Here is a 13,111-nt window from a genome sequence, read left to right on the forward strand (position 1 = left end):
TGAATGAGTAAACTTGAAAAAAATCTATGATACATTCATTAAGCCCTTGTTGATAGATTTGCTAATGTTCATTCCCTACTACAATGTTAGCCTTTGTTAGCCTTTAGCTTGGTTGCTATTTTTAAACCACTCTACTCTCAATACCTTCAGAAAAAAGGAATACTAGGAAACTACTCAACCTCTCCCACCCTGTAAAATGATATATTTGAGATACTTTTCAGAGTTATTCCGTGTGAAGCCGCCTTCTTTGTGAACTGGTTTACTCAGTGTGGACCTAGTAAACTAAGTTTCATCTCTCTTAAGCCAATATATTTCTTTGCCATAAGAAGCACAATTATTGTAAAGTAAAACAGAGCATAATGTGGGCTTCTTTACAGGATCACAACTTAGGTGATGGGAAAGGCTCCGATCTTGAGTGTTTACTGTACTTTATCAACTGAAAAACAGATGCATTTTTAAGAGAAAACAAGCCCTTGGTAAGATGCTATTTTTAACTCAGTACCTAACGATGAATCAAAATGCTTTTTCAAACCCAATTACTCAATAAAAATTGTCATAGTAACCATGACATTACACCACACATCCTTCACGCTGGTACCAAAAACTTCCTTGGGATCTGCTGCCACCCCTTCCATGACACCACCATCTGCTCTGCAGGGAGAGAAGGAGGAGGCAGTGGGGGAGCTTGGCAAGGACAAGGTAATTCTGTTTGTGCAAATCACAGGAGAGGGGGAGGTCCTGGGACAGGGAGATATTGTTGGAAAAATAACTTTCTGTGGGACTCCATGGTGGTTTTCACCACAGTTTTGAAGTAACTCAACCCATGAGCTTCAGGCAGAAATAAAAACATGGCCATAAAGGACCTGTTCCCACATCATTACAGAATCACCTTTCCTGCTTTTCTTCTGCCTGGAATAAGTATTGCTTGGCTCTTTTATTCCTCTTCAGGTTTCATCTAAACACGACATCCCCAGAGAGGTTTCTCCTGATTACTGTAGTATCTAAATTAAAGCCCCCATGAGGACCTCGGTTATTACAGCTTAGACTCAGAGTAGGAGATTCATGTGTTGGGAGTGTATTGAAATTGCTGTTGGGATCAATACTCATGGAAGAGAACAGGAGGAAGTAGAAGTATACAAAGAGAGCAGTGGGTTATGATATAATTTTAGCAGAGCCTTCAATCCTGTGGTCAGTTATGAAGCTGGCACGATCATTCTGGGATATTTCGAGTTGAAGTTGTGAATTTTATAACCTTTCATGTTTGTACTCCTGAAGCATGACATTGGTGAGAAGGCCCTCTTCAGCTGGGGTGCTTAAGCAAAGGATGCTTACAGCTGAGGACTGTCTGCAAAAGCAGTCCTGGGAGAATTACTCATTCCTTCATGATGGGAGAACTGGCAGTTATCACAGCATTCAGCACAATTTACTTCTGTACCACTGAGGTCTACACACAAACCCAGAGAACCACTTTGCTATGATTCTGGGGTTTCTCTCTTTGGGGAAACTCAGAAGAGGAAACATAATGGGACCAATTACAGTCCCCACTGCTGCAGCTGTTTCTTGGGGTTCCAGCTGGATGTATATTCTCTCCATCCCCCACTTTTTATACTAAATTCCCGTCATCCTCTGTAAGCACTTCCACTGTTCTTGGTGACTTACCTGGTGTGACCCAGCCTCTAAGCCCTCAGAGGCCAAGCATTTGGGTCACTATGTTTTTCTCAAGCCAGGATCATGCCCCTTACCAGAGGGAGACTCTTTATCTATCACTTGCTTGGCATGATGAGCCCAGAATGCTTAGGTGAATGTCATAGTTTATACTTCAATAGAACCTTAGCTGTGTCAATTGCTATAAGCATTCTGTTTGGGCAACTTGGAAACTCACTGCTTTAAAATCCCCAAGAGAGTTGGTGGAAGTGATAGAAGTGAGATTGCTCCTGTTTCCACTCCTTGTTTCTCAGGTTCATATATTCTACCTGTTGGGGATACAGTGCCAAGAAGAGGGTTTTGACTTAAGGTGCCTACTGTGTCCAGGAGGGTGACTGCCCTACTCACAGAATGCTGGCTACAAGATCGCCCTTTTGCTGTGCCTTAACCTTCGTACTCCTGCACTGTATCAGGGCATCAGCTTCTGGGGGTGGATTAGTGATGTAACCGGTGGATCCTGCAGTCTTATCCTTTACCCACACTTCCTATGTTGTAAAGGAAGTTCCTTGGTCTGATACAACAGTACTGAAGATTCATAGACTTTATTCCCAAACCACGTTCTCCTATATACCTGTCCTTTTCAGATTTTAAAGCTAGACAAAGAGATCTTCAAGTGAGTTAAAGCAGATTCAAAATGTCCTATGCCTTGTGTGTCAGGAACAGAATTCAATGAAGATGGCAGGTTCATCAGCCCATGATGTGATCCGGGTCCACGGTGCAGGGGAAAATTCACTTGAGTCTCAGTCCTGTTAGGCTCCTCTCCCCTTTGAGCTCCATCTATAAAGCACTTCAGATTCGATGACAGACAGGCCCTGCACAGAGAGGGAAAAGAATTGAATCAGGGTCCACTTTAGTCATAAAAACACACCTGATTTTCCCGACTGAATATTTATAGAATTCATTTCTGAAGCAAAGCTGAAATGTTTCTGTGTCCCCATATGGAGCGTTTTCAGAAAAGGCACTGGATTCTTTTCTGACAACCAGCAACTTAGGGGTCATTAGTTCATTATTTCATTCAGCAAACATTTATGGTGCTAATCCTCTTGCTCGCTGCACTATCAGGGGCTGTGTGCATCCATCAAAGATTACATTTACAAGAGACTTGGCTTTTCCAACGTCGACCTCTCTCACTCCTCCATTTTCTGTGAGGCATGTCCTAACAGGACTTTGACGAGTATTCTATTTTGCTAGTTGGGTGAAGCTGACACTACCTTAAAATCAATGCTTCACTGAGGTTCAGTTTTAGATTTAACAGATGAATCAAAAACCATGTTTTAAAAATAACTTAAATGTACACAGAATCAGTAAATGGATGCATTATATCTTTAAAAACCAACATAGCCTAATTTGATCCCTGTACGATTGAGCACCAGATGAACCAGTTGGCTTATGTGTCAGGACCAAAATATATGAAAATGATGTGATGTCGCACCTCATGGCACACTGAGTCCAGTAGTGAGGTCACTGCCAGAGTCCACAGGGCTGAAATGCACTTCAGATACTTGTCTTCTAGTGCCATGTCCAACACTCACAGAAGACAGCATTGCTCCTGCTGTTTAGACTGTTTGATCTCCTCAAACCCCTCCTCTCTCCCCTTTTCCTCTCTCTTTCCTTCTTTCCTTCTTTCCATCTCTACATCTCTTTCTCCCTCCCAATCCCAGACTCATAATTAACTAAATGCACATATGTGAAAATTTCAGTGTATTATAATTTGTCACCAATAGAACTCAAATTCAAATACTGAACTTTCCTTCCATAACCCATGCAAATTTGATGAACTTCTCAAGACCTGGCTCTTGGTTTTCCTTGCAAAGTAACAGGCAAGTAGACATATGTGCTGAATCCTATCCAATCTCTGAAACCGTGAGCCTAATAAATCTTTCCTCCTTTAAGTTGTGTGGGTGAGCCACTTTGTCCAAGCACTTAGATATAGTAAATGCCTTACTCTTCTGGTCCTCTCTCCTGCCACTTCCATAGCCATCCCTACCCGCAGCTTCCATCTTGTTCTTCTACCTCCTCGGATGTCCCCTGATTTTTCTCACCTTTCTATCCACTGTTCCTTCAAATTCTTTTCCTCAATCTCTGCTTGCCTACCTCCTACTCATTATTCAGGCTTTAGCTTGCATGCTGTCTCTTCCAGGGAGGCTTTCTGCATCTCCAACCCCCTGGAGACTCTACTGAAATGCACTGTATTGGCCACTTTTCCATTCCTGGGACAAAGTAGCTCACCCACACAACTTCAAAGAGGAAAGATTTATTTTGGCTCACAGTTACAGAGATTGTAATGCACGGCACCTGGATCTAAGACAGAAACAACGTGACAGAAGGGCGTGATGGAGGAATACCACTTACCTCCTGGCAGCCAGAAGGCAAAGAGGGTTGGAAAACAGCCGGAAAGAAAGGGGCCAGACACAAAATACACTCTTCAAAGTCATGCCTACAGTGACCTGGTTTTCCCCACTGTCTAACAGCACATCCAACTATGAACTCATCAATAGATTAATCCATTTAATGAGGTTACTATGCTCATGATCTAATCATCTTCCAAAAGTCCCCGAATGCATTACTGGTCTGGGGACATTTTTTTAGTCAAACCATAGCATGCACTATCTTTATAGCACAGTGTACTTAATAATTAGAAAGATGGGCTCTGCAGCCTGACTTACAAAGGGACAACCTAAAGCAGGGTTCTCAGCTAGTCTTTGCCTTAATTTCTTAGCCTCTAAAGTGAGGGCTGGGGTGACAGTGGATCTTTGGACAGTTGAGCTGTATGAGTCAAACCCTGACAGGATTATTACAAAGGGCTGCTTTGTCAAAACAACTCTGACTGAACATGAAGGTGTATGGCCTCCCTAATGATGCTAACAGCACATATACCTTTGGGTTACAATGTGGATTAAATGAAGTACATAGACACATTGGGGCAGGGCCCACAACACAGCAGAGGATCAATTACATTAGCTGCTCACACATTAGCACTGATGGCTTCCATGTGTTTCTACCCTAACGCTCATCCTACTGCAAGGTAAGCGTGCATCTAATTTATCTGTCTTCCCCATGAGGCTTGAACTACTGAGAGCAGGTATATCATCTATCCCACTCACATTTGTGCTCCCAGTCTGTGATTCAGTGGATAAACTTAAAGTCACAATTAAACAAAGAAAATAAACTTGAACCATGGGGCTAGAAATGTGGAAATGTTTGAGACAGAACTGCTGTATTTTGCAAGCAAAGCAAGTTTGAAAACTAAGCCACATGCCTACTATTTATCTGATGATCACATACCAAGCAATTACTACGTGCTGGCCACTGTTCAATTACAAGACAGGGTTTCTCAATCTCTGAACCCTGATGTTTGGAGCCAGATAATTCATTATTGGAGGAAAGAGGACAGTCAAGTCCTGAGTAGCATGTTTGACAGTGTGGCTTGTCTCTGCTTAAATGCTAATAGTGCGCACACACACACACACACACACACACACACACACACACACAGTAAGATGTGGCAAACAAAAATATCTCCTCCAGCTGCTGCCAATGTCCTCTGGTAGATATATCAGCCCCTATTTAAGAACCACTCATCTAAGGGTAGAATCTGCCTTCACCTTAGAAATAGTGTTGAGAGAGTTGGGCCTAGTAGCACACACCCCAGAACTCTGGGAGGCTGAGGCAGGAGGATTGTAAGTTCAAGCCCAGCCTGAGAAACTCAGTGAGTTAGTGAGACCCTGTCTCAAAATAAAAAGTAAAATAAAAGGGCTAGGAATGTGGCTCAGTGAAAAGGTCCTGGGTTCCACTCCAAGTACCAGAAAAAGAAATAGTGTTGAGAGGCAGGAACTGGAAAATGTAGCATCTGTGGGCTTTGTAAGATAAAAGCCATGAATATTATCCTAACATAGTTTATAGAGGCCACTGATTTCCTGCCTGAGATGTTAATATTTCTAATAGCTAATATAGTAGTACATGTTCTTTTTTATCTTAAAGAGTTTGATCAATTGACTCAAGAAAGACAATGTGCATGAAATATTTCATATTTTCTTTTTGCAATTTGTACATCCATTAACTTGTGCCTACCATTTCTCAGGTATGAATTCTTAATTTAGATTTGTCCTTATTGGACACGATATGTTTTTCTTCTCTTTTTTGGTCTAATAAGCAAAGAATTTCATGCACCTACCCATTGTAGATCAGTCATGAAATGTTTTAAATGATCAGTATTATACAGAAATTAAAATGTTGTGTTTAAGCAAAACACACCCATGGAAAGGTTTTGTGTGCCTTTGGCTTCCAACCATGTATTTCTGGGACATTATTACACTCTTTTGGAAGCCATCAGCTGTGAATTTTTTCATGGGTATCTAAACAGGATGGGTGACAAAATTAATTACTGCTGTTATTTCTGTTTCCTGGGTTACCTTCCCTGTTTTCAGTGTTGGTCACTATTTTTGATAACCCAGGAAATGAATCATCCACTAAACCATCAGGAATTGTGACAATGTGAAAATGTAGCCTTCCCAAGATTTCATGTTCCATATGCATATGGAAAATACTAAGTTCTATAATTCTGCCACATTTGCAGAGACTTTTCAAAGTACCAGGTCTAAGTTCTAGAAAAAATGCTCAGGGTGGCCAGAGTAAATAAACCGGAAATCAATCTCTGGAAAATAAATCTGATTTTCCTTGAGAAATGCTCTTTTTGAGAGCCACGTGCACATGGAGGTTACTCGTGCCTCTTCCTGCCAAGTCTCCCAGCTGCTCTTACAGACAACTGCAGGAGCATCCTGTCAACAAAAATTCACTGGATGACCACTGTGTGTCATGGACAGGGATGCAGCAGTGGATGACATCCACCATTGCCCCAGGACCACACGGATGAGACCCAGAAGTGACAAGAACTGCAAGGCAGTGTGATAAGCATTTGCTGGCAGGAAATGTGAGAGCTCAGCCTGAAAGCTGGGGGACATTCAGGGAGGAAGGAGACTCAAAGACGCTTCTGCTACATCTTGAAGAATGTCACAGAAGTAGGTGTGTGTGTGTGTGTGTATTGGAGGTGGAGATAAAGAGACTCCAGTGAAAGGGAACCAAACATGCAGAAGCCTGGAGATGAGAGGAGGCCTGGGCCATGTGTCATTCTTGGTCCCAGCAGGAAATAGAAGTGGGCTCAGGTACAGGTTTGAGATAGGTCAAAGTCATCACAAGCCTGGGTGAGGCACCATGAACAAGGCACCGGAAAGGCATTTCTGCTCCTAGGGACTGGAGGGGCAAGGGGATAATGGATGATCAGAACATGGTGAAAACTGTGGTGTTGTGAAGGAACACAGCCATTGCCCAAACTACTGCAGACAAATGGTGCTCTGCTCTTTCCTTCCCACCCCACTTCTCCCTTCTACCTCTCCCCTCCTTCCTTCCCTCTGCCTTCTTCCTTCACTCTCTCCCTCCTCTCCCCATCTGTCCTCGTTTTCCTCTCCCCTGCTTGGATAGCCACAGAAAACCCTAACAGGAGCTGAGGATGAAGAAATGTGATCAGGAGCTGAGAATGAAGAAATGTGATAAATGGAGTCCAGAAACACCAGCCTTTCCAATCATACAATGGGGCACATACTTTTCGAAGCAAAAAGAGAATCACTAGCAAGTTGGTCCAGCTACCTCCAAGTTACCCCATGTGACCAGAAGCCAGGGAACAAACGGGGAGAGATGAGAGTTTGGAAAGACAATGAGAAAAGAGAGGGAGAGAGACAGAGGCCCTGTCCCAGTCTCTTCCCAGGCCCTGTGTGAGGCCATTAGTGTAGGTGGCTCCCATCATGCAGAAGGAAAATGCTAAGCACTTTGTATACAGCGATTGGCTCATTTAACCTTTATTGACTGTCAAGTTCTAATCACTTTGGCAGGACCTTCCCTGCCTTGTTTCCTTTTACCCTGTCAATAACTCTGTGTCACAGGGATTCATTTTTATTTTTGCATGTGAAGAAGTACACAAACTCCAGCAGGACAGAGACTTGTTCTGTGTGGCTAGAGGAAGGGATAGTGCCTGGCACATGGATAATAGGCAGTCAGTAAATACATTAAAAACAAAATAGGCTCAGTAGCACTCCAAGGATTACAGTTAGAATTAGACTTTAGCTCCCAAACCCTAACATCCTAAACTATGGAACCATCCTGGCCAGTCAATAGGAACAATCAAGAACCTACTTTCCCTCTTCCCTGTGAGCATCCAAGAGAATCTGCCTAGCTGAGGCCTCTCTTAAGAGAAGCCTCAAAATTCCCATTCTTTTAGTTTCCTGAGACCAAGTTCATTCATTATTTCATCTAACAAATGTATCCCTGAGCCTGTAGTGTTATTAATCTGTAAGCTCTTAGTACATAGAGCCCTTGCCCTATAGGAGACACTCAGTAAATACATGCTAACTTTATGGATAAAAAAGCCACAGAGAAAATGCAGTGCTGTGCAGAGCCCTGGTGGTCGAGTGCAGTGGTCACAGGTGGTCATCAGCACGTGTGGGTATTCCAGCCCAAGAGATCAGAAAGGAACTCAATGGTGGCCAACTTGCATCCTAACCTCCATGAGGTGAGTAGATGATTGGCAGACAAGATGGCGGAAGTTTCAAAGTGAGATGCCAGAAAAACTGGGGCTCTGACAAAAGGCCATGATTAGGGTGGGGAGCACGTATGAGGCTCTGAGAAGTAGAACAACAGAAGAGGCTGGTGCGGTGGTTAGGAGCAGGTCCTGCTCAGCTGTTACTGTGCTGTGAAGTTCTGACTTGCTCCACATGCCCTGCCTTGGGTCCAACCACCTGGCCGTCTCTTTGCTTGCCTAAGTTTAGTCCCTCCAAGGTGCAGGAGACCAGTCCCATCCTCCCTCACCTGCTCAAGGACTTCATTCCCTCCTATCTTTCCCAGTCCTTCAGTCAGCAAGCTTTCTTCACTATGGGAGTATCCCCATAACTATAAGGCTGTTAAAATATACTATGATTTTACCAACTTTAAAGTTTTGTTGGATGACAAAACTTAAAAGAACAAATCTTTGATCATTTATTGCATTCCAGCTATTGACATATTTCTTAGTGATCCGTGATAAATAACAATACTACTTTGAAAATCCAGGCTGTCTGCCTCTACTTCCTCTCAATATTTTGTAAACCCATTCCCAGTAAGCTTTGGAGGATCTGAATCCAGCCACTCAGATAGAGCAGCAGTTGTTAAGGTTTCCAGCAATGATGCCATAGCTGAAGCCAGAGATGAGTCCTCCATGGGCAATTGGGTGGGGCTCTGCACAGCCCAGGGCATGGGCAGCAACTCTCTCCTTGCTTACACTCTCTTCACTTGGCTTCCAAGATGCTCCAATCTCTACCTTTCTTCCTACTTCATGAAAAAAGAACACCAGACTAGGAACCAAAAACATTGTGCTCCATTGAATTCCCAATTTTTTACAAATTTTCATCCCTTGGCAGGTTGCTAAGCTGTTGTCACAGGACTCTATTGCCTTTCCCCAAACTCCTGCCACACAACTACACACACACACACACACACAGCCCCTCCGGACTCCAGACAACTGTGAAGACCAAAATACCAACTGTAAAAATCCCACTTTCTCTGCAGTTGTTCCAGAATGAAGGAAGAAGCTGGGGCCAAGAATGGAAACTGGGTAAAGAAGATGTGGGGATTTTTAATAAAATGGAATAGTGCTCAGCCATAAAGAGAAAGAAACTAGAGACATTTATAGCTAAATGGATGCATATCGAGGCCATACTCTTAAGTGAAATAAATAGGACACATGTGTAAATACCGAATAGTTTCTCTAGTGTGAGAAACTGAAAGTGTAAATAAGGATTAAAATGATTAAAACCAATAATTGATAATTTGAAATAGGAAAAGGTCCAAAGGTGTAGGGATGGTGGGAGGGGAAAGGGAAAGGAAAGAAGGGAAAGAAAAAATTATGAGAAAAGAAAAAAATGGAAATGAAATCTATGTAAATAGGGAAGGGTGGAGGGGGTGAAGGGTGCACAGGTAATGGGGAAAAAAATAAGAACCAAGATAGATCATGTACAGAAACAAGCCCCCAGTGATAAATGTAAATGTACTGTATACCTAAAATCTACCAATAAAAGAATTTTTTTAAAAAAAGAATGGATGAAGAAAATGTGGTATTTACACAGAATGGGTTTCTACTCTGCCATGAACAGTAGGAAAATAGATGTACCTTGTGACCATAATGTTAAGTGATATAAATCAGACCAACAAGCTTAAATATTGCATGGGTTTTCTCATAGGAGAAACCCAAAATATAAGGAGCAAAGTAAAAATAGATGATAGGAAGTAGGAAAATAGATCTTTCTCAAATGGGAAGGAGATCAATAAGTGGAGAGAGGGGTTGGGGGAGGGAAATGAGATGAAAAAGGGGATTAAGATGTGTTATATACATGCATCTACTCCAAAGAATGTAAATATTGTGTATTGCAAAATATACTAATAAAAAAGGAGTTCAAAATGAATTTTTGGATTGTTTTCTCAAGGTCTGTGAAGTATGCTGCTGGGATTTCAATTGGGATTGCATTGAATCTATATAGCAGTTTTGGAACTATGGCCATTTTCACTATATTGATCCTTCCAAACCAGGAACAGGGGATGTCTTTCCATTTTCTGATATCATCTTCAATCTCTCTTTTCAGAGTGCTATAGTTTTCAGAAAAGAGGTCTTCGATTTCTTTCGTTAGGATGATTCCTAGGTAATTCAGTTTTATGATGCTATTGTGAAAGGAATTGTTTGCCCTATTTCTCTCTCAGTGAGTTTGTTGTTTGTGTAGAGGAAAGCTATTGATTTTTGTGTGTTGACCTTGTATCCAGGTACTCTACTGAATTTGGTTATTAAGTCTAGAAGACTTTTGGTGGCATTCTTGGGGTCTTCTATGTAGAGTATCATGTCATCTGCAAATAATGACAATTTGATTTCTTCATTTCCTATCTTTATTCCTTTTATTTCTTTCTCTTGTCTAATTGCCATGGCTAATGTTTCCAAAACTATATTGAACAAGAGTGGTGATATTGGACATCCTTGTCTTGTTCCTGATTTTAGTGTGAAGGATTTCGGGTTTTGACCATTTAGTATGATAACAGCTGATGGTTTTTCATAGATGGCTTTTATCAGATTGAGTTAGAGACCATCTATTCCAATTTTTGGTAGAGTTTTTATCATAAATGCGTGTTGGATTTTGTCAAATGCTTTTTCTGCATCTATTGAGATGATCATATGGTTTTTGTCCTTGGCTCTATTGATATAGTGTATTACATTGATTGATTTGTGTATGTTGAACCATCCCTGCATCCCTGGGATGAATCCCACTTGGTCAGGGTGTATGACCTTCTTGATGATCTTCTGCATTCTGTTTGCCAGTATCTTATTAAGGATTTTTGCATCTATGTTCATTAGTGAGATTGGCCTATAGTTCTCTTTTTTGGTTGGGTCTTTCTCTGCTTGGGGATCAAGGTGATGCTTGCTTCCAGGAATGAATTCAGGACTGTTGCTTCCCTTTCGATTTCATTGAAGAGTTTAACCAGTAGTGGCAGTAGTTCCTCTCTAAATGTCTTGTAGAATTCAGCAGTGAAGAGGCGGCTGTTGAGACTCAGACAAAATGCCTGAGAAAGATAGTTTTTTTAGGCGAGCCATCCTCCAATCCTTTGGCCCCAGGTGGCCACGATGGGGATGATCTTCACTCCTTCCACCAATCTAAACTCACCAATGAAGACTTTGGGAAACTTCTCATGACCCCAAGGGCTGCACCTACTTCTGCACCACCTTCTAAGTCATGTCATCATGAGATGCCAAGAGAGTACAATGAAGATGAAGACCCAGCTGCATGAAGGAGGAAGAAGAAAAGTTATTATGCCAAACTATGCCAACAAGAAATTGAGAGAGAGAGAGAACTAGCAGAGAAGTACTGGGACCATGCCAAGGAATAGAGAGATGATGGGAACAAAGATTATGAGGAAACTGAACTTATTAGCACCACAACTAACTACAGGGCTGTGGGCCCCACTGCTGAAGCGGACAAATCAGCTGCAGAAAAGAGAAGACAGTTGATCCAAGTATCCAAATTCTTGGGTGATGACATGGAACACACGCATTTGGTGAAAGGCTTGGATTTTGCTCTGCTTCAGAAGGTCTGAGCTGAGATTGCCAGCAAAGAGAAAGAGGAAGAGGAACTGATGGAGAAGCCCCAGAAGGAAACTAAAAAGGATGAGGATCCTGAAAACAAAATTGAATTTAAAACACGTCTAGGCCACAATGTTTACCGTATGCTTTTTAAGAGCAAAGCATATGAGCAGAATGAGCTGTTCCTGCCAGGTCGCATGGCCTATGTGTTAGACCTGGATGATGAGTAAGCGGACACAGACATCCCCACCATTCTTATCTGGAGCAAGGCTGATTGTCCCACCATGGAGGCCCAGACTACACTGACCACAAATGACATTGTCATCAGCAAGCTCACTCAGATCCTTTCATACCTAAGTCAGGGGACCGGCAACAAGAAAATCAAAAAGAAGGATAAAGGGAAGCTGGAAGAGAAGAAACCTCCTGAGGCTGACATGAACATTTTGAAGACATTGGGGATTATGTTCCCTCCACAACCAAGACACCTTGGGACAAGGAGAGGGAGAGATACTAGGAACGCGAGCGTGATCGGGAGAGAGACAGAGACCGGGACCGACCGAGAGTGGGAACGAGAACGGGATCGGGATCGGGAGCAGGACAGAGAGAGAGAGGAGGAAAAGAAGAGGCACAGCTACTTTGAAAAGCCAAAAGTGGATGATGAGCCCATGGATGTTGACAAAGGGCCAAGGAATTGATCAAGTCCATCAATGAAAAGTTTGCTGGGTCTGTTGGCTGGGAGGGCACTGAATTGCTGAAGAAGCCAGAAGACAAAAAGCAGCTGGGTGATTTCTTTGGCATGTCCAACAGTTATGCAGAGTGCTATCCAGCCACGATGGATGACATGGCTGTGGATAGTGGTGAGAAGGTGGACTATAGCAAAATGGACCAGGGTAACAAGAAGGGCCCCTTAGGCCAGTGGGACTTTGATACCCAGGAGGAATACAACAAGTATATGAACAACAAGGAGGCTTTGCCCAAGGGTGCATTCCAGTACGATATCAAGCTGTCTGAAGAACAAAAACCAGACACTTCAAGGAAACCAATGACAAGGCAGAACTTGATCGCCAGTGGAAGAAGATTAGTGCAATCACTGAGAAGAGAAAGAAGATGGAAGCTGATGGGGTTGAAGTGAAAAGATCAAAATACTAATATCCAGTTCCCACTGGAGAATCTCCACATGGATGTTCTTTCTACTACTTTCTTCCTGCAATTCCTAGTAAGGTTGCAATGTGGGGTGTTTTTTTTTCTGAATGTATATAAAAT

General features: G+C 42.5%; 1 protein-coding gene and 1 pseudogene across 3 annotated transcripts in view; both read left to right on the top strand.

The window, feature by feature from the left end:
* Adcy8 (adenylate cyclase 8) overlaps positions 1–13,111 on the top strand; it is a 242,596-nt gene that overhangs the window by 24,279 nt on the left and 205,206 nt on the right. The gene's annotated exons all lie outside the window — the stretch shown is intronic.
* LOC106008322 (protein Red pseudogene) lies at positions 565–13,069 on the top strand (annotated as a pseudogene).

This window comes from Heterocephalus glaber, unplaced genomic scaffold (genome assembly GCF_053883595.1).
Source record: "Heterocephalus glaber isolate CG9 unplaced genomic scaffold, H.glaber_assembly_v1.0 deba00000281, whole genome shotgun sequence".
NCBI lineage: Eukaryota > Metazoa > Chordata > Mammalia > Rodentia > Bathyergidae > Heterocephalus > Heterocephalus glaber.